We start from the raw sequence: 22,639 nt of genomic DNA, 5'->3' as shown, positions 1-22,639 counted from the left end.
GAGAGATTAACCCCATCAGAGCTGGAGCCAGCAATGAGCATGTGCTGCTAGTGCACAATGAAAGGTAATTTTGCTGAAAAAACATAATAGATGTGTTGAGGGGCACATATTAGCAAGATTTATCAGAAAAAAAAAAAAACAGTTTTGGTAACTGGACAACTTCTTTAATAACGGAGTCCTGTGCTCAGCCTCCACACAGGTTGCTCCCTGCAGAGTTCTCGGCTCTGCTCTCACTCTCTCCCAGCACACACGCTGGAAGTCTAGAGCTAGTCTCTATCCAGACTGCCCTAGACACACTCCACCCCAGGTTCTGAGACTGGATTGCTTTAACCCCTCGAGCCACACCCACAGGTGGAGGTCTGTGAATCTCAGCCCTGCAGAGCACCTTGGGATTATTAAAGGGAACCTGACCCTTATGTGTAGCAAGAAGCCTTTGTGGACTTCAAGTCCCATAGCAACCTTTTTCGTCTAGATATCACAGATACCTTCTCCACTGTGACATATAGCGACCATTTACCACGTTGGTGGTCGCTACGTCACATATCCCCCCCCCCTCTGTTCAAACTTGTAGGGTTGAACACTCAATACCCTACAGGGGCCCGGAGACAGGGCATCCGGGCCACAGTGCGCTAACAGGCAAGAGGGCCCTTCAGGCCCCCCCTCGAGCTTCTGGTCTCGCCGGACCGTCTGTCACCAAACCCTGCGCAGGAAACCCACTATTCAGACACGGTCCCCGGCCACACCCATCCCACCAAGGCTGTCGCCCAAGGCCAGTGCAGGAGGGAGATTCTCCTTTAGTTGGCACCATCGTCCTGTCAGTCCCTGAGCTAACCTGACCACTAGGGGCCTCACTATCGAGGGGCCTCCGCGGGGAGATGATAGAAGAGACGCCATAACTAGGACCTCCGCATGAGCCGTTCATAGATCTCTCGTGGGCTCTTCTTCCCGGGCATCTTCGTCTGGGTCTCGGATAGCGTACTTTCTTGTCAGCGTCTTTGGCTAATGATACAGCCCTCCTTCCATTCAGTCCTTCGGATTGTGTCTCGCAGGACGGAGACCCTTCAGAGTCCATACTATAGCCTGACAAATATCCGGGTCCTCTGTGACCCCGGCTCATTTTATCAACAGACTTTCTTTCGCCCCCTGAGGTAACCCGTTTATCGGGCGGGCTACCTTTCTCTTCTGGGCCATAGCCCCTATATGGTCGCCATCCCACACCAACTTGGCGGAGTTGGTTCGCAATTCTCTGTCTTTCTAAATTCAACTGTTGTAAGTCATCCAAGTACCCCAGGCGGTATTCTAGGAGGACTCGCATATCTGCAACACACTCCGTCGTTCCCGCAATGGCACCGGGAACCATACCGACTTCACAGGGTATCCTGGCTTCATTATGAATATCAATTCTTACTCTCGTCACGCCGGTCTTATCAACCATCTCCTGCATGGCTCTTCCATGTCGTCCAATAAGCCTCATAACCATCTCTTTGGGCACTTGAATGCTCTCTTCAACAAACTCCAATAACCGTCGAGCTGTCTTCACCGCTTCTGCAGTTTTTCCATAGATACGGAAGGTTCCGCTGTCTTTTTCGAAGTGTACAGCTGTAACCCCTGGAACCTCCCTGGCTTGCTTAACGTTATTTCTTAGCGCTCTCAATGCCAGCCCGATCAATGTTGTCTTCACAACCACCACCTCGTGAAACCCTGTGGTCAGCTGCGCCAAGCGTCTGCATCCTTCCTGGCAGTGATGAGCCACTTCGTACGAAGACACCGGAGGTGCAAGTCACTTAGGAGGGCCACTGGTCTCTTTGTGACGTCGCTAAAAGAGCACACCACCAACTGATTAGACTCTATGGCAAAGTACACTTTACAGGCCCCTACTGCCTTCTGGAATCTCTCATGCACCCTCTCACTGGCACAGGCTTCTCTTAAGTCTTCCGGCACGTCTATCCAGCACTTGAAGACTGGTTTGCTTCCTTCACTGTTAAGGACACTAGACTGGTCCTGAGGTCTCTTGTCTTCCTCCATATTCTTGGTCTTACCCACGGAGTCAGTCAGGTTCTCAGCTCCTGATGAGACCTTTCGTCCGATTTTCACCTCTTCCTCAGAGGCTCTTTCAATTTTTTCAGCACCAGCCGTGTCTTGGGACTTCACTGCATTCCCTCCAACTTCCTCTTGGGTCTCTGCAGTGTCACCCTCGGCCAGGGTGTCACGCCCTTCAGCACGGTACTCTGTTCTTCCCAGAATCTTGGCACCATTTTCAACATTCAACACTTCACCACTGGGTAGCTTACCGGTCCGCTCACCAGGACCTTTATGGATTTGTGCTCCGTCAACACTGTCTAGGTTTACTTCTCCTAGATTACTCTGTAGTATGTCATCTCCTACAGCGCCTTCATCCGACAGACCACCAGATTCATGCTTGGAAATTATAGAAGACACCGCCATTACTCCTTTGGTCGGTTCTTTCCCTGCAATTTCACCCTGCTGAATTCCGTCGTTACAATGTGTCAGTTCCAGCACAGACACATCTTTCTTTTGCATGATTTTGCTGTCCGACTCTACATTAGCGGTTGCTATCGGCAACGTGCCTTTCTTAACCTTCTCTGTACACTCAGATTCTGGAAGGGAATCAGCACTGTGGGCAGACATACACGACACTGTCTCTACCTGGTCCTTATTTTCTGAGGTTGTAGCTTGCTTCGCCCTTCTGCGCCTGTTGCGCCTTCGGCGACTGGAGGAGGATTTCCCCTCTTTGCTCATCAGTCTGTCACTGTACTCATTTGTCACTTTAGTAACGTCAGTGTCTATTCTGGAGTCATCGTCACTCCCCCTGGTGTTCTGGACTACCACGTCCCCACTTAACCAGGTGTCGGACCCCTTGTCTGGAGCTCTCCCGTTTTCAACGGTCACACTACCATTGGTTACTTTAACGGTCATGTCGCTAAGTTGGGCATGTCCCCCATTATCTTTGGTCACCCCTAACTCAGGACTGTCCTTCCGTGGAGGTACCTCCTCCTCAGTGTACCTCAATGTCCCACCGGGAACCTGTATAACCTCTTGCGGAAAAGAGGCTTCCGTAGACGGGAGCCGACTTATTCCTGTGCAATCGGTCCCGGCCTCTGTTTTCCATAAGTCCCGAAAGAACTCAAAGTCCTGTCCTAAGACAACCGGATATAGCAGATCCGGAGCTACACCCACATCAGGGCGCCCCATACGTTTGGCCGTCTGAATCATCACCCTGGCCAGAGGATATTCTTTAGTGGTCCCATGCACACAATGTCCTTCTATTGTCCTACCCACCAAAAAATGGAAATCGGACATGGGTCTCACTAAGGTCAACTGGCTACCCGGGTCTAACAGACCAGACACACTTAGCCCATTCAAGTCCACTGAGCACTTCTGTGGCCTCACATCGGATGGATAGCCTATACCGCAGGTAGGACATAGGTAAGGAAAATCCCATTGCCCCTTGCTATAGTCCCTCTGTTCGGATTTTGAATGCTCCACCCCCTTGTGGGTCACCACCGCTTTCTGGGGTCCTGCCCCCTGTTGGGTAACTACCCCGTTCCGGGCCTCCGCCCCCTTTTGGGCAACCACCCCGTTCCGGGACTCCGCCCCCTTTTGGGCAACCACCCCTTTTTGGGACTCTGCCCCCTTTTGGGCAACCACCCCTTTTTGGGACTCCGCCCCCTTTTGGGCAACCACCCCTTTTTGGGATTCCGCCCCCTTTTGGGCAACCACCCCTTTTTGGGACTCTGCCCCCTTTTGGGGTTTCCATGCAATGTCCTTAGCCCCCAGTTCACACCGTTCGCCCTTATCTCCCTGGGCACCCAGTGTCCATACTGGCCCCCGAAGGGAACGCTCAAACTGGTTCATGGCTGCGACATCGCTACACTCTGACAGCTCCTGCTGTTCCACAATGTCCACAGGGACCATTCCCTCTTTCTGGCTTTCAGCCCCCACTGCTGTCGCTGGACCTCCTGGCCCACGCTGTTGGTGCTGCTGACTCTGTAGCAGCTGGTTCAGGAGCTCCTCCATGCTGCAACGAGAAGAGGAACAGGAGGGGCGCTCCAATGGGTAATACCCGGTGGTCAAAGAGGGGTTAGAGAACCATTAACCTTTCCGGGTTGTACCGCCCGTACAACCAGGGTCTCCAGCCTGTGGTGTATCACTGCTCACCAAGCAGGGCCTCGCAATTCCGGCTGGCCTGGAACCTCCAGTCACTGGTCTCTCTCCACTGCAGACCCACTGATTCACCGCCAGCAGCTGGAGCACGCTGTCCTTGTTCGTGGACCCGCCGATCCACCGCCAGCTGCTTGAGTGCGCAGACAATTTTCGTGGACCCGCCGATCCACCGCAAACCGCTTCAAAAAATTTTCGTGGACCCGCCGATCCACAGCAAGCAGTCCGTATCCACAGGAATATGTCCTATGCCGTTGCCCCTAGCAACCAGGCTGCATGCCCGCATTCTCCACCATAATGTAGCGGGGTGGGGGTCCCCCAGGACTACAAAGACGCCGTGACTCAAATAGTCCGATCCAAACAGCTTTATTGTCCTTGCTGTACATGTAAATTCATCCGGAACACAGCCGGGTTATGCACCGTCCATACGGGTCCCCGTCACACAGGCACCCCTTGCCGTAGGAGACTGTCTTACGATGCCCCGTTCGGCTGTTCCAGGAGGGTCCACAAACTTATAAGCGCCCCACGCCGGCCTGGAGCTTTTCCAGGCTTCCGGCTCTGCAGCTTACAGAGCAGACTCTATTACAAGTTCATAGTGGAAGTTATCCACTTTCCTTACTCTCTGGCCCCTGCCAGCAGACACCTCTAGCTGAGGTTCCCTCGCGGCCCCAGGGCCCCTCTGCAGACCACTGGGTCTGGGTCTCCTCCAGGAGAGGCTCGACCTTACAGCCCTCGTCTGGCTGCACTCACCTCAGTCTTAATAACGGAGTCCTGTGCTCAGCCTCCACACAGGTTGCTCCCTGCAGAGTTCTCGGCTCTGCTCTCACTCTCTCCCAGCACACACGCTGGAAGTCTAGAGCTAGTCTCTATCTAGACTGCCCTAGACACACTCCACCCAGGTTCTGAGACTGGATTGCTTTAACCCCTCGAGCCACACCCACAGGTGGAGGTCTGTGAATCTCAGCCCTACAGAGCACCTTGGGATTATTAACCCCTTCAGCCCCGGGGCACTTTCCGTTTTTGCGTTTTTGTTTTTTGCTCCCCTTCTTCCGAGAGCCGTAACTTTTTTATTTTTCCGTCAATCTTGCCATATGAGGGCTTGTTTTTTGCGGGACAAGTTGTACTTTTAAATGAAACCATAAGTTTTACCATATGGTGTACTGGAAAGCAGCAAAAAAATTCCAAGTGTGGAAAAATTGCAAAAAAAGTGTGATGGCACAATAGTTTTTGGGATGTTTTATTCACGGTGTTCACTATATGGTAAAACTGATGTTTGGGTATGATACCTGAGGTCGGTGCGAGTTTGTAGACACCAAACATGTATAGGTTTACTTGTATCTAAGGGGTTAAAAAAAATTCACAAGTTTGTCCAATAAAAGTGGCGCACGTTTTGCGCCATTTTCCAAAACACGTAGCGTTCTTATTTTTTGGGATCTATGGCTCAGTGACGGCTTATTTTTTGCGTCTCGAGCTGATGTTTCTAATGGTAGCATTTTTGCGCAGATGCTACGTTTTGATCGCCTGTTATTGCATTTTGCGTAAAACTTGCGGCGACCAAAAAACGTAATTTTGGCGTTTGGAATTTTTTTGCCACTACGCCGTTTACCAATCAGATTAATTGATTTTATATTTTGATAGATCGGGCATTTCTGAACGCGGCGATACCAAATATGTGTATATTTATTTATTTTTTAACCCTTTAATTTTCAATGGGGGGAAAGGGGGGTGATTTGAACTTTTAGGTTTTTTGTTTTTTTTTTAATTTTTTAAAACTTTTTTTTTACTTTTTTTATTTTATTTTACTAGTCCCCCTAGGGGGCTATAGCGATCAGCAATCCGATTGCTGATCGCTATCTGCTGATCACAGCTATACCGCTGTAATCAGCAGATTCAGTCACTTTCTTTCTTCCTCTGCTCCGTGCCGAGGAAGAATGAAAGTGAAACTTCTTAGCACCAGGTGTCATCACATGACCCTGTGCTACGATGGCAACCCCCGAACGTCACGTGATCACTCACGTGACGTCCGGAGGGGGCGGCGGTAAGAAAAAAAGATGGCCGCGCGCATATAGATCTCGCTGCCAGACTTTGGCAGCGAGATCTAAGGGGTTAATGTTCCGGGTGGAATGCGATTCCACTCGGAACATGTAGGCACACATGTCAGCTGTTGAAAACAGCTGATATGTGTGCCGATCCACGCCGCCTGCCCGCGGCAGGGGGCGGGGATTACCGGGACACGATCCATGACGGAAAGATCCGTCCATGGTCGTGAAGGGGTTAAAGGGAACCTGACCCTTATGTGTAGCAAGAAGCCTTTGTGGACTACAAGTCCCATAGCAACCTTTTTCGTCTAGATATCGCAGATACCTTCTCCACTGTGACATATAGCGACCATTTACCATGTTGGTGGTCGCTACGTCACAATATATATATGTGTGTGTGTTTTTGCACATTGCCAGCAAGTGGGTGCTAACTCCTGCATTTTGTATCCTTACCAGCACCTTCTGTCCTGTTTATTTAATTTTAATTTCTGTCCTTTTATTGATGTATTAATAAAGACATATAATTTTTGCATTAAGGTAGTGTTGTGACTCGGTTCTATGGGTTTTTTTTCAATATATTTGCTGAGTCTCTACCAGTGATTGGTAATTTATTTGTCCATTGTTGGGGTTATGGTGGTCTTTTATGACCATCAAAGATATTCCCAACCTTTGGTTTTCAGATGTTGTTTAAATATTTATTGCTTATTTTAAACTGTTTAAAAAAATAAATAACTGAAAATTGGGGCGTGCAATATTATTCGTCCTTTTTAAGTTAATACTTTGTAGCGCCACCTTTTGCTGTGATTACAGCTGCAAGTCGCTTGGGGTATGTCTCTATCAGTTTCGCACATCGAGAGACTGAAATTCTTGCCAATTCTTCCTTTGCAAACAGCTGGAGATGAGTGAGGTTGGATGGAGAGTGTTTGTGAACAGCAGTTTTCAGCTCTTTCCACAGATTCTCGATTGGATTCAGGTCTGGACTGTGACTTGGCCATTCTAACACCTGGATACATTTATTTGTCAATCATTCCATTGTAGATTTTGCTTTATGTTTTGATCATTGTCTTGTTGGAAGACAAATCTCCGTCCCAGTCTCGGGTCTTTTACAGACTCCAACAGGTTTTCTTCAAGAATGGGCCTTTATTTGGCTCCATCCATCTTCCCATCAATTTTAACCATCTTCCCTGTCCCTGCTGAAGAAAAGCAGGCCCAAACCATGATGCTGCCACCACCATGTTTGACAGTGGGGATGGTGTGTTCAGGGTGATGAGCTGTGTTGCTTTTACGCCAAACATATCGTTTGGCATTGTGCTCAGATAGTTCGATTTTGGTTTCATCTGACCAGAGCACCTTGTTCTACATGTTTGGTGTGTCTCCCAGGTGGCTTGTGGTAAACTTTAAACAACACTTTTTATGGATATCTTTGAGAAATGGCTTTCTCTTCTTGCCACTCTTCCATAAAGGCCAGATTTGTGCAGTGTACGACTGATTGTTGTCCTATGGACAGACTCTCCCACCTCAGCTGTAGATCTCTGCAGTTCATCCAGAGTGATCATGGGCCTCTTGGCTGAATCTCTGATCAGTCGTCTTGTTTGAGATGAAAGTTTGGATGGACGGCAGGGTCTTGGTAGATTTGCAGTGGTATGCTACTCCTTCCATTTCAATATGATCGCTTGCACAGTGCTCCTTGAGATGTTTAAAGTTTTGAAAATCTTTTTAGTAACCAACTCCAGCTTTAAACTTCTCCACAACAGTATCACTGACCTGCCTGTTGTGTTCCTTGGTCTTCATGATGCTATCTGCGCTTTAAACAGAACCCTGAGACTATCACAGAGCAGCATTTATACGGAGACTTGATTACACACAGGAGGATTATATTTATCATCATCAGTCATTTAGGACAACATTGGATCATTCAGACATCCTCAATGAACATCTAGAGTGAGTTTGCTGCACTGAAAGTAAAGGGGATAAATATTGCACGCTTCACTTTTCAGTTATTTATTTTTTAAAAAAGTTTAAAATAAGCAATAAATGTTGTTCAACTTCACAATTGTGTCCACTTGTTGTTGATTCTTCACCATAACATTAAAATTTTTATCTTTATGTTTGAAGCCTGAAATGTGGGAAAAGGTTGAAAAATTCAAGGGAAATGAATAATTTCACAAGGCACTGTACATTAATGGTGTTCTTCACATGCAGTATGTGCAGAACAGCATTAATGTAAGTCAAGATTTGATCTGAACATCATTGCCTTCTGGTTAAATCCAGAGAGGTCTATGCTGAAGGTCACACGGTCACATTTCCCAATTGTGTAGTGCATTGTTTTGTGGGCTTATGGTGTCAGCATCATGTGATGACTTAGGAGTACAGGAGACGGGATACATAACATTTTGTGCTATATGGTTGTGTAGAAGTTACCAGTGAGACTGAATTGAGGGAAAATGAGTAGATGACATTGGAAATCCGAGTACTCTAGGTTTTAATTCCGAATTTAATTTTTCACCGTTCTTGCGATGCCCCAAGAGAGGTCTGCCCTACCTCCGGCGATGCCTCCCAGGCATTTTACATTGATTGTTCTGCTATGTGGATTCCTGGCGCTGGCTTTGGATGTGGTGGCTCTTGTTAGTCCTGCCTGGGTGACCTCCAAGCATTTTTCTCTATCTCTGTGGGAAGTATGCAATAAACAATTGGATGCGTGGCACTGCAGATCTGTTTTGCACAGCGGTAAGTACGAGAAAAACTGGGTCTTATGTAAAAATTAACATGAGTAAATGTGAGCAGACGGGAAGTACATTTTGTATTAAAAGTTTGCGTTTTAGAAGCATCACTGACTAACCAGAAGAAATATTATTACACATTTTTAGGGGCATAAGAGCCTCTTTGTTATTTCACAGCTGGAGTGGTTCTTTAAATCTAAGTCCCCTGTCCCAGGTCTTATACTCACTTTCCGGTGTCTTCATCTGTTTCCAGCCTCACTCCGGTCGATTTCCTGTGATTTGTGACCTCCAGTGTTTCATGGAGCAGCTGGAGATCAAAACTCAATATAAGTCTATGAGAGCCTCATTCTGGCTCTCATAGACTTGTATTGGGAGCTTGTGACTTCTGGACAGTCAAAGTTTCATCTGTGTGTTATGAGAGTTTAGTTTGGGTATCATCACTTTTTCTCGTACATGGGGGAAAAAAATCCTATCTTTCTATTAATTTCCTAGCATGAAAATCAGACCGCAATTGGATGACATCCGAGTGCTGTTCGATTATATTCACGGACTCATAGACTTTTATTGGTGATTTTGATAAGACACACTGATAAAAATTGAACATGTTTGTGCAATTTTCGACAGATCGCTCAATGGTCGGAAAATAACCAATGTGAATGACCCCATTCACAATTGTAGGTACGAGTGCTATCCATGAAAAATATGTACACCACTCGTACACAAATAAACGGATGTCTGAATGAGGCCTTAAGTCAGGGGTTTCAAACTCGGCTAGGTGTATGAGCAGCAAATAGAAAAAAATTGATAGGGACCACATTGTTTGCAGGACAAAGTGACAATTTTAGTGTAACACCTGCCTGGATCCACAAACTCAGACTGGCTGTAATGGAAAGACTAGAGGAAAGCTGCTGACAAAGCAGGACCCCAAGAACCTGAAACCCTTTAACCCCTATACAGGGATTTGGAATTACACAGGGCCCCAGTGATCACTACCAGTAGTAGGCTGTAGTCCAGATGAGAGTAGTAGTCAGGCAGGGTCACACCGGGAAATGCAAAACAGGGACAGAATCAGGCAGGCAAGTACGTAATCAGAAAACAAAGCAGAGGTGCCCTGTAGTATTGTGTTCATCCTTGTGCCCTGTAGTATTCTGCCCATCCTGTAGTATTGTGCCCATCCTTATGCCCTATAGTATTATGTCCATCCTGTAGTATTGTGCCCATCCTTGTGCCCTATAGTGTTATGCCCATCCTGTAGTATTGTGCCCATCCGTGTGCCCTATAGTGTTATGCCCATCCTGTAGTATTGTGCTCATCCTTGTGCCCTATAGTATTATGCCCATCCTGTAGTATTGTGCCCATCCTTCTTCCCTGTAGTATTTTGCCCATCTTTGTGCCCTGTAGTATTGTGCCCATCCTTGTGCCCTGTAGTATTGTGCCCATCTTTGTGCTCTGTAGTATTGTGCCCATCCTTGTGCCCTGTAGTATTGGGTTCATCCTTGTGCCCTGTAGTATTGTGCCCATCCTTGTGCCCTGTAGTATTGTGCTCATCCTTGTGCCCAGTAGTATGGTTTTCATCCTTGTAATATTGTGCCCATCCTTGTTCCCTGTAGTATTGGGATTATCCTTGTGCTCTGTAGTATTGTGCCCATCCTTGTGCCCTGTAGTATTGTGCCCATCCTGTAGTATTTTGCCCATCCTTGTGCCCTGTAGAATCGTGCCCATCCTTGTGCCCTGTATTATTGAGTCCATCCTTGTGCCCTGTAATATTGTGCCCATTCTTGTGCCTTGTTGTAGTATTGGGTTCATCCTTGTGCCCTGTAGTATTGTGCCCATCCTGTAGTATTGTGCCCATCCTTGTGTCCTGTAGTATTGGACTCATCCTTGTGCCCAGTAGTATTGTTCTCATCCTTGTAGTATTGTGCCCATCCTTGTGCCCTGTAGTATTGGACTCATCCTTGTGCCCTGTAGAATTGTGCCTATCCTTGTGCCCTGTAATATTGTGCCCATCATTGTGCCCTGTAGAATTGTGCCCATCCTTGTGTCCTGTAGTATTGGGCTCATCATTGTGCCCTGAAGTATTGTGCCTATCCTTTAGTAATATGCAAAAATAATTCTGCTCACCTTTCCTACGTTCCCACTTATTAGGCTGTGTGCCCACGGTCAGTGTTTGCACAGTTTTGGATGTAGCATGCTTCAGCTGCGTCCAAAACACTGTGATGTATAGTGCAAACAAAATGGACGGGATTTCTGGAAATCCCGTGCCCACTGTGCTTGTTTTTCCCGCAGCAAACACTGACCTGCGGTGCGTCTTTCAGAGGCTGCAGCATGTCAATTGTTTCCATCTTTCCTAGGGAGAACACAGCGAGAGACCGCAGCGCTCCGAACCCTGATCGCGGGCATAGGCAGCTGCGGTCTCCTGCTGAGGAGACTAGAGGCCCCGCAGGTCAGGACCCGCTGTGTCCAGGACGCAGTGGGTACTGATCGTGGGCACGTACCTTAACTGCTTGTTAAGGCCCTATGTCGGGGATCGCCGCAGGCAGGACTTTACTACAGTTGGATCATTTGCAGTGATGCACAGAGGAGCTGTGTGCATTATACCAATGGTTGCCGCCGGTCAATCAGATGCAAGGTGACGTCACACAGCGACATCACCTCATCTGATTGGCGCGCAGCCATTGGTATAGTGTAGACAGCTCCTTTGCACGGCACCGCAAATGATTTAACTGTAGTGAAGTCCTGTCGGCGCCGACCCCTGGCATATCACCGCAATCATCACGGGGTCTGCGGGCCGCAACAAGCAGCCTTAGGGACTGCAAGCGGCCTGCGGGCCACTTGTTTGAGACCTCTGCCTTAAGTAAATTGTAAAATTAAAGGACAACCCCTACTCATTCCCCTTCATGATATGTTTTTCCCCTTCTGTTTAGGTGCAGAACAGTAACAATGCAGTGACATGACAAGAATCTTCATAACTAATCATATGCTAAATAACTGCAAGTCAGATTTATGTATGAGATAGCCAAGATGATTGTCTATAAAATGAAAGTCGTCTCACGCTCAAAGCTGTAGTGGATGGCGAGATATGGAGCCTTAAAATCAAAAGCTCAAAACATTGTTACCCTTTTGCTCGTCAGTGTATGTTTTCATGGGGCAACACTGAAGATCTTACACTTTGATACAATATAAAGAAGTCAGTGTGCAGCTTGTATAACAGTGTACATTTGGTATCATCTACGGCCACTTTCACACATCCGGTTTTTGCCGTCAGGCACAATCCGGTATGTGTCTGATGCAACGGAACCGATGCAGATTGTGGTAAAACTGATGCGACAGATCTGGTAAAAAAATGGATCCGTTGTAGCAGTTTGTACCGAGAATCCAGCTGTGGCCACAGGAAACCTGAGTGACATCACCGCTGACAGCGCGACTCACTTCAGTTGCTCTGTGGAGCTCACAGCAAGCAGCGGTGTTGGCCGCTCCTGTCAGCTTCAGAGTTGAAAGTGTCGTGGGACCTCATGTGGATTACGCCGGACCTGGAGGGGTATTTGGGATTAATAAAGTGGTGAAAGAGGGTGTTTTGTTGTCTTTTATTCCAAATAAATGATTTTTCGGTGTTTGTGTTTATTTACTTTCACTACAGTTTAGTGATGGGGGTTGTCTCATAGATGCCTGCCATCACTAAGCTAGGACTTAATGTCAGCTATGGGCTGCCATAAACTCCTTATTACCCCGATTGCCACCTCACCAGGGCAATTTGGGATGAGCCGGGTAGAGTCCCAGGACTGTCGCATCTAATGGATGCGGCAATTCCGGGTGGCTGCTGGCTGATATTTTTAGGCTGGGGGGCTCCCATTACGTGGAGCTCCCCATCCTCAGAATACCAGCCTTCAGCTGTGTGGCTTTTCTTTGGCTGGTATCAAAATTGGGGGGACCGCATGGCGTTTTTTTTTTTATTATAATTATTTAATTATAGTACTGCACGATATAGACCCGCCCACCGGCGGCTGTGATTGGTTGCAGGGAGACAGCTGTCACTCAGTGTGGGGGCTCATCTGACTGCAACCAATCATAGGCGCCGGTGGGTGGGGGAAGCAGGGAATACGAGATGGAATAATGAGCGGCTGGCATTTTCAAAGCAGGAGAAACCGGGGGAGCCTTGTGACAGCTGTGCAGTGTCACGCCGCGTTGGTGATCGGTGCGTATGAGAGAGGGTTTGAGAGGGAGACACTGACCGACCAACATCGACAGAGAGAGAGAGAGAGATTTTCTAACCAGAACGAAATTTACACATCTGAGCATGCTCAGTTAAAAAAAACGGATCTGTCGGTGGAATGCGTTTTTTGCCGCATTATGACAGATCCAGCACTCATAGGCTTTCATATTACAATACGCCACATGGCGCCGGATCCGGCGCGGTGCGGTTTTTTGCTGGTGACAAAAAAGTTCCCTTGTGCATCCTTTCCGGCAGCCGGACGCAGAAATTTCATCGGATCCGGCGCACGCCGGATATAACGTAAGGGTATCAGGCACAATCCGGTGCTAATATAATTCAATGAGGATAAAATCGCATCCGGTGCCGGATCTGTTTTATCCGGTATTTGCCAGATCGTGCCTGACAGCAAAAAACGGATGTGTGAGATTAGCCTAAATAACTCAGCACACAGCCATTAATGTCTAAGGCTAAGTTCACATTTCCGCTAAAATGTATCAGTCACAATCCGCTGCTCTTGTAAACAACGGAATCCGTTTAGCGGATTCCGCTGCTCCCATAGACTTGTATGAGCAGCGGATTGTGACTTATGATGCTGCGTTGCACCCTCCGCCCGACTGATCAGTCGTGGAACGACTGACCGCCGGGCGGGAGGAACGCAGCATGTAACGTTTTTTGAGCAGCGAGATCCGTCGGATTTCGCTGCGCATGCTCTCTGGCACCCTGCACACGTCACCAGCTTTGGTTGGTTACCCGATATTTACCCTGGTTACGGTGCAAGGAGCCAGCGCTAAGCGGTGTAGGCCCGTAACCAAGGTAAATATCGGGTAACCAAGGTAAACATCGGGTGCTTTGCTGTTACCCGATATTTAGGCTGGTTACGTGTGCAGGGAGGCCGACACTTCCCCGCTCGGCCCCGCCCCCTCCCGCACTCCGCACATGTATGTACACACACACACACCTGTCCCCAGCCATGCAGACAAGCACTGCCACTGACACCCTCATCTGGCCCCGCCCCCCGCTCGGCTCCGCCCGCTCCCGCACTCCGCATGTGCACACACATACATACATACATACATGCATGCACACACACTCACACATGCACTCACCTGTCCCCAGCCATGCAGACCGCAGCACTTCCACTGACATCCTCAGCGCCTGGCCCCGCCCCCCGCTCGGCTCCGCCCCCGCCCGCATTCAGCATGTGTATGCACACACACACACACACACACTCACTCACACACTCACTCACACACTCAGTGCCACGGCCCCGCTCGGCTCCCCCCCCCCCCCGAACTCCGCCCCCCGCACACAACGGAATCCGACAAAGAATTCTGTTCTTTGTCATCCGTTGTACAGCGTTGAACAGCGCATCAGTCACATGCGTCAAGCGACGCATGTGACTGATACAAAACAACGGAAATGTGAACTTAGCCTAAGGCTAAGTTCACACTTCCGTTGTTTTCAATCCGTCAGGTCCGTCAGCAACGGATCAGTTGTTTTTTAGATGTCAACTGATGCAACTGATGTGTTTTTCACAGGATTCCTTTCACAGGAATCCTGTGAAAAAACGGGTCAGTTGCGTCCGTTACATCCGCCGTGCGTCCGTTTTTTGACGGATCAGTCATGATCCGTTTGTGTTTGGGACAGCCCAGTGGGCGGGCCAAACATGCTGGGCATGCTCAGTAGAGCATGACGGAATCCAGCGCTGTATTCCGTCGTAAAACGGATTACGACGGAATCCAGCACCACAGACATACATTGCAAGTGTGACGGATGGCGACGGATTTCTGCGTGGTGCGTTGTTTTCGACGGCCCGAAAAACGTTACATTCTGCGTTGCTCCCCGCCCGGCGGTCAGTCAAAAAACGATGGACCGCGACGCAGCGGACGCAACGCAGGGTCATCAGTCGCAATCCGCCACTAATGCAAGTCTATGGGACACAACGGAATCCGCTAAATGGATTCCGTTGTTTACCATAGCGGCGGATTTCGACTGATACATTTTAGCGGAAATGTGAACTTAGCCTTAATCGCTGGCAACAAAAGTAGATATTCCCCTAAGTGAAAATGACCAAATTGTGCCCAATTAGTCATTTTGCCCTCCCCAGTGTCATGTGATTCATTAGTGTTACAAGGTCTCAGGTCTGAATGGGGGCAGGTGTGTTACATTTGGTGTTATTGCCCACACACTGGAAACTCAACATGGCACCTCGTGGAAAATAATTCTCTGAGGATCTGTCATGGTTTGCCTCCCTGTTCACATGGCTAGGGGGCGGAGCCTTCTCTCGAGCCTCACTTCCAGACCCTGGATGCCTTAAAAGCTGGCATTTCCAGTGAACCAGTGCCGGCTATAAGCTTAGCACTGCTTTGCCTGTGATTGCTGGTCCTGTGAGTGATATCCTGATCTTCTCTGTTCCTGTGCCCCCGTGCCCTTGTCTGTGTTCCATCCCCTGGTCGTCCCTCCTGTCCTCTGTCCCCTCTCCTATTTCCCCACTCGGTTGCTTCCTCGGTACTGACCTTGGCCTGACTTTGACTCCGCTTTGGTCGTCCCTCCGGTCCTGCTTTTGCCCGTACGGTGTTTGACCCAGCCTGTGTGACTATTCCTTGCATGCTCTGCAGCTCTGCTTCTCAGCTGTGCTTTGAGGTAATGCATGAGAACGCTGTGAATTCACTTCCTGGTTCTCATTGCTCTGTGTAGTGTATTATGCTACAGAGCTCTGGCTCCCCCTGGTGGCAGCATTACAGGATCTGAAAAAAAGAATTGTTGCTCTACATAAAGATGGCCGAGCCTATACGAAGATTGCCAACACCCTGAAACTGAGCTGCAGCACGGTGGCGAAGACCATACTGCGGTTTAACAAGACAGGTTCCATTCACAACAAGCCTTACCATTGTCAACCACAGAAGTTGAGTGCATGTGCTCAGCGTCATATCCAGAGGTTGTCTTTTCAAAATAGACATATGAGTGCTGCCAGCATTGATGCAGATGTTACAGGGGTGGAAGATCCGCCTGCCAGTGCTCAGACCATATACCACACACTGCATCAAATTGGTTTGCATGGCTGTTGTCCCAGAAGGAAGTCTCTACCAAAAATGTTGCACAAGAAAGCCAAACAGTTTGCTGAAGACAATCAGACTAAGGACATGGATTACTGGAACCATGTCCTGTGGTCTGATGAGGCCAAGATAAAAATATTTGGTTCAGACGGTGTCAAGTGTGTGTGGCGGCAACTGGGTGAGGAGTACAAAGACAAGTGTGTCCTCCCTACAGTCAGGCATGGTGGTGGGAAGGTCATGGTTTGGGGCTGCATGAGTGCTGCTGGCTGTGGGAAGCTACAGTTTATTGAGGGAACCACGAATGCCAACATGTACAGTGGCATACTAAAGCAGAGTGTGGTTCCCTCTCTACAGAAACTGGTCCGCAAGGCAGTATTCCATCATGATAACAACCATAAATACATCTCCAAAACCACCTGTGCCTAGCTAAAGAAACTGAGGGTAAAGATGCAGGACTGACCAAGCATGTCTCCAGACCTAAACCCTATTGAGCATATGTGGAGCCTGCTCAAACAGAAGGTGAAGGAGCGGAAAGTCTCTAACGTCCACCAGCTCCATGATGTCGTCATCGAGGATGGAAGAGGATAAAGCGGCTCCTGTGAAACTCTAGTGACCTCCATGCCCAAGAGAGTTAAGGCAGTGCTTGAAAATAATAGTGGCCACACAAAATATTGATACTTGTGGCAAAATTTGGCCATTTTCACTTAAGGGTACTTTACATGCTGCGATATCGTTATTGATATAGCTAGCGAACGTACCCGCCCCTGTCGGTTGTGCGACACTGGCAAATCGCTGCCCGTGGCGCACAGCATCGCTTATACCCGTCACACGGACTTACCTGCCCTGCGACGTCGCTCTGGCTGGCGAACCGCCTCCTTTCTAAGGGGGCGGTTCGTGCGGCGTCACAGCGACGTCACACGGCAGGCGTCCAATAGAAGCGGAGGGGCGGAGATGAGCGGGACGTAACATCCCGCCCACCTTCTTCCTTCCGCATAGCCGGTGGACACAGGCAAGGAGATGTTCGTCGTTTCTGCGGTGTCACACGTAGCGATGTGTGATGCCGCAGGAACGACGAACAACATCGTACCTTTGGCAGAAACGATATTAAGGAAACGAGCGACGTATCAACGATCACCGAGTTTGAACGATTTTTCGATCGTTGATCGTCGCTCCTTGGTGTCACACGCTGTGATGTCGCTTCCGGCGCCGGATGTGCGTCACTAACGACGTTACCCCGATATATCGGTAGCGATGTCGCAGTGTGTAAAGCACCCTTTAGGGGTGTACTCACTTTTGTTGCCAGCAATTTTTACATTAAAGGAGGCCACCAAATTTACACTGTTATACAAGAACCATGGCCCCACTCTCAGTAGGTATAGGGTGATGGAACAAAATCTACAAAATCGTGCTGCATCAATCAACCCTGCTCACAAAAAAATATTATAATGTAGATATTAAAAATGGAACCAAAGAAATCTAATGATATAGGTTTAGAAGTATGTTCATTGTCATGTTTCGATAACCACTGTAAACTATCTTTTGTATTTCTTTACAGACTGGCAAATGGCTACCCTGGTGTTGGTGTTTAGTGCTACACTCATTTGCGGAGTTTGGTTTATAGTATGTGTGCTATGGATTTGTCAAGTAAAGCAGCCATTGAGATTTTGCAGTATGTCTCTCCTGCTTCTGGCATCAGGTAATGTGTAATAATTGTGGACTAGGAAAATTAGCATGTATATCAGTGAATGGAAAGGATCGGTTAGCCCAGAAACTTTTTTAAAATCTCCATTCTAAACTCTAAAATACTCCTGAAGAAGGACAGTTCATGGAAGACATACCCTGTTTTCAGTTTGTGTTTCTACATCTCAGAAAAACGTCCCTTTTTCAGTTCTTATCGGGTTTTCAAAAGATCGTGGTCAAGCCACCAAAATGTTAGAACAGTTCTAACTATCACTTTCACGCTAGGTGTGTGGGAGTACAAAGCAAATGGCATAAGGGAAGGGAAGGAGAACCCTGCATCTAGGGAAGGGGGAGATCGTAACCCCTGACCAAACCTACTGCTGGTCCCTGGATTCCCTCACCACTCTAGATAGGTTCCACACCTATGCGCCAAGCTGGATACCTGACCCTAGGTATCCCTAGTACTGGACCCTAAATAGGGAATGGATATCATGAGCTCTTCATCAACCCCACTAAACACTAAAGAAGACACAAGGAGGATACACAGGGGAAATGCATGAACTACGTATCCAGATATGACTCAGGTAGACGTTCAGCAAAGTTTCAGCAACAATACTACAGAGGAGTACAATCCACCTGCTTGCAACCAGAGCTTGAATGAACTGAATAATATCACTAGCACAAGTCCAGGAAAGATGGGAGTATTTAAGCACAAGGGGAAGACTGATAATCAACAGATGGACGGAAGGACAGCTCCCCTCGGTCCTAAAGGGGAAGAGATGAAAACCCAGCAGAGGAGCTACCTAGTACAATGAATACAAACAGCAGGAACAATGGAAAGTCAGGAAGCATTCTCTGTAGCCAAACGCTGTGACCGTCTACTGCCAGAAACCACATGACTGTCTGTCACACGTGACAATCACTTAAAAGTTTCTAGAATTCATTAAGAGCTGGTGACAATGGAGAAAATACACAGGCATGTGCTTTCCAATAGTAACCAAAGGAAGAATGAAGTTTTCGTTTATAGGCTTCATGAATACAGGCGCACTGTGCATACATTTACGCAATTCTAACATGATAGGAAATATCAGAATGCATAGCTGCATAATAAATACTCGCACTACATCCACCCATCTTAGTTCGAAGTTTTCGTTTCAGTGACTAAGGCAGTAGCCGGATGTAAAAATTGAATGCAACTTAATAGCTCTCCTCTGCTCAATGTTTACCCATTTTTGGGTATTGAAGCTCAGGTCCTATTTTCTTAAATACTACGAAAAAGAAAAATTAGTGCCTGCACACCTTTAGTATTAAATGACTGTACAGGTGCACAAATGCGCTATATGGCAAGTATACAAACATATACACAATGCATTAGCACACTCTGATTAATGAATCCATGAAGCCTAATATTGCTGGGAACGCTATTTTCTTAAATAGGATTGGGTGTCGGACCTCCACGGATCTGATCTTGATGACATTTAAAGAATAGGTCAATGATATTATTTGCCCAGACAACCCAATTAAAGAAGAACCAAGATAGGAGGTTTTCTTATCTACCCAAGATCAAAAGGATCTTGGTAAGGCCTAAGCCATACGGCGAGAAAAACGGTGCGAGTGGAGGGCGATAAAAAAATCGCATTCCACTCGGACCAATATTAGCCAACTCAGCACACATGAGTGATTATTCTCTCAGCCTTAATCGGACCGAGAAAACAATCGCAGCATGCTGCGGGTGTAATGCGAGACTCTTTCTCTCGCACCCATTCAAGTGAATGGGGCGAGAGAAAAATCGCACTGCACTCGCGGTACACCGGTGTACCGCTAGTGCAGTGCGAGAATGGCAATAGCCGGCTACGGAGGAGAGAGGGAGATAAATCCCTCCCACCCCTCCTGAGTGCCAGCCCGATCCCCGCAGCTGAGGTCCACTCGCACGAATGGACCTCAGTCACAAGGACACACGCATGACACTCAGCTCTGCTGTACTGCCAGCATGAGCCGAGTGTCATGCAAGCGGATCGCAGTAGTCACCGTGAGGCCCCAGCCTAACTTGTCAGAGAAGGTTATCTCACAAGCGGATTGTTATGCGTGCAGTAATTCACATGAGGGAAATAAAGTAAAATAAGGTTTGACTCAAAACTACTACACTGACCTGCCCAATTGTTATACAGATTAGAGTCCTAGCTGCACAGTCCCTAAAGGCGCCTCCACGGACTGAAACAACCCTAACTGGATGACTAAGATGACCACTCGGGCTTTGTGAGGGCCATCAAGTGTATCACGTACCTCCTTAAAAATCCAGAGGAAGGTGCAGAGTAAACTATAAAGGTAAACCAAAACTAATCTGCCTGGAAAAGCACTTGGCAGAAAGGTTGTAATTCCAAGCAGGGTCCACTTCAGAAATATCACTAGCGGGAAATGCAAGCCAAAGGAAGCTTTAAATAGTTACACCCGCCAGGTGATAGGGCAGGCTGAATTACAGTGTGGAAACACCTGTTGGCAGAAAGGCAATAAACACACAAAGATGATCAGAACCAGGACAGTCATCAAACCTAACTGTGGCTCAGTGGAGAGGGAAACGGACCAGAGCACAAAAGACTTCCAGATCATGACAAGGATTAAGATAACTTAACATTGCACAAGGCAATGACTGATGTCGAAGTACCTGTTATTGTGCCATGATATTCAAGGGTTCTGACATTTGAGTCAAGGTAACTTTTGCTAGATCTGTAATGATGTAATTCAGAAATGACTGTTATTCTCTAAAGGGCCAGACATGAAGCCTTTGCTATTCAGGGCCATTACCCCGCCAGTAATGACATAAACAACTTAGCTGACAGCATAGCAAACAGTGCAACAGTCAATGCCAGTGCTTGGTAAAGGAAATAAAAATATTTCAGAGATCTAAAGCTTCATGTGACTAGTCAAAAGCTAAGTTTTTAATTTATGATCATTTGATCTATTATTACACCACACTAATCATTAAAGGGGTTGTCCACTACTTTTACAATGATAGCCTATCCTTAGGATGTCATCAATGTCTGATCTGCCAGGGTCCAACACGCAGCACCCCCGCCGATGAGCTGTTCTTGGTCGCTTTGGTAGCAGGCAGCAGGAAATGCTCAGTTCCAGAGCTGCCCCGTCTTCCGATAGTGGCCTCAGCCAGGTACTGCATATCCACCTTGTTGATTAGAATGGGAGGTGGATGCCTTGGCCGCTATCAGAAGATGGAGCAGCACTGGAGCTGAGCATTTCCGGCTACCTGCTACCACCGCCGGGACCGAAAAGAGCTGATCGGCGGGGGTGCGGCTTGTCTGACTCCGGCCAATCAGACATTGATGATCTATCCTAAGGGGTACTTTGCACACTACGATTTCGCAGGTGCGATGTCGGTGGGCTCAAATCGAAAGTGACGCACATCCGGCGTCGCTGTTGATATTGTAGTGTGCAAATCCTTTATGATACGATTAATGAGCGCAAAAGCGTCGTTATCGTATCATCGGTGTAGTGTCCGACATTTTCATAATGCCACTGCAGCGACGGTACGATGTTGTTCCTCGTTCCATCGCTGTGTGTGAAGCCGCAGGAGCGAGGAAAATCAGCTTACCTGCGTCACCGTGGCTCATGCCGGCTATGTGGAAGGAAGGAGGTGGGCGGGATGTTTACGTCCCACTCATCTCCGCCCCTCCGCTTCTATTGGCCGCCTGCCAGGTGACGTCGCTGTGACGCCGCACGACCCACCCACTCCAGGAAGTGGACGTTCGCCGCCCACAGCGAGGTCGCACGAGAGGTAAGGAGGTGGTTCGGCGGCCAGAGCGACGTCGCAGGGCAGGTGAGTGCATGTGAAGCTGGCGTAGCGATAATGTTCGCTACGGCAGCAATCACAAGATATCGCTGCTGCGACGGGGACTATCGCACTCGGCATCGCAAGCATCGGCTTGCGATGTCGTAGTGTGCAAAGTACCCCTTAGGATAAGCCATCAATGTAACAGTAGTGGACAACCCCTTTAATGCCTTGGCTACAGTCAAGTTCTTCTACATGTGCAATTTCTGCTTTAGATCTACTTCTTTGCTTGATGTGTATATTTGCTGTACTTTTGAAGAATATTATACAGACATACGCATTTATTTAAACCCACAGGTTTGTCCTTTACTAATAAGTCTTCTTTTTCTCCCCCCAGTTTTATTGCAGATCAGTGCTCTAATACTATTTTCACTAAAGTTTCGGGCAGCAAAATTCCTCCTTCCCGATTCCCAGTTCAGCTGGGGCTATGGGCTCGCCTGGGGATCCTGCATTTTTATGCTTGGAGGAGTTGTGATAAGTTGTTTGAGGACTGATGTCTCAAAGGATTGACCACTTATTTGTGCACGATTTGAGGAACTATAATGGTGATGTGGACAAGACATCTACAGCAGGTGAAATAAGTATTGAATACGTCACCAATTTTCTAAGTAACTATATTTCTAAAGGTGCTATGGACATGACTTTCTCACCAGATGTTGGTAACAACCCATCAAATCTACACAAGCAAAGAAATCAAACCATAGATGTTCATAAATTTAGTTATGTGAAATAATGAGAAATGATATATGGAAAAAGTATTGAATACGCTTACTGAAATGTATTTAATAGTTTGTAATAAAAGCCTTTGTTGCTGATGACAGTTTCAAGACGACTCCTGTATGGAGACTCTAGTCGCATGCATTGCCTACATGTGATTTTGGTCCATTCTTCCACAAAAACAGTCTTCAAAT

At 47.7% G+C, this 22,639-nt stretch overlaps 1 long non-coding RNA gene across 1 annotated transcript in view; it reads left to right on the top strand.

Moving 5' to 3' along the window:
• Positions 1-22,292, top strand: part of LOC142250629 (uncharacterized) — a 69,592-nt gene extending 47,300 nt beyond the window's left edge. Inside the window, exons 2-3 of the long non-coding RNA XR_012725240.1 lie at positions 17,763-17,903; positions 22,066-22,292. This is a non-coding gene — a long non-coding RNA (uncharacterized LOC142250629). The remainder of the gene's footprint in view (positions 1-17,762; positions 17,904-22,065) is intronic.
• Positions 22,293-22,639: the final 347 nt, after the last annotated feature.

This window comes from Anomaloglossus baeobatrachus, chromosome 9 (genome assembly GCF_048569485.1).
Source record: "Anomaloglossus baeobatrachus isolate aAnoBae1 chromosome 9, aAnoBae1.hap1, whole genome shotgun sequence".
In the NCBI taxonomy this organism is placed as follows: domain Eukaryota; kingdom Metazoa; phylum Chordata; class Amphibia; order Anura; family Aromobatidae; genus Anomaloglossus; species Anomaloglossus baeobatrachus.
This window is presented reverse-complemented; position numbering and strand designations above follow the sequence as displayed.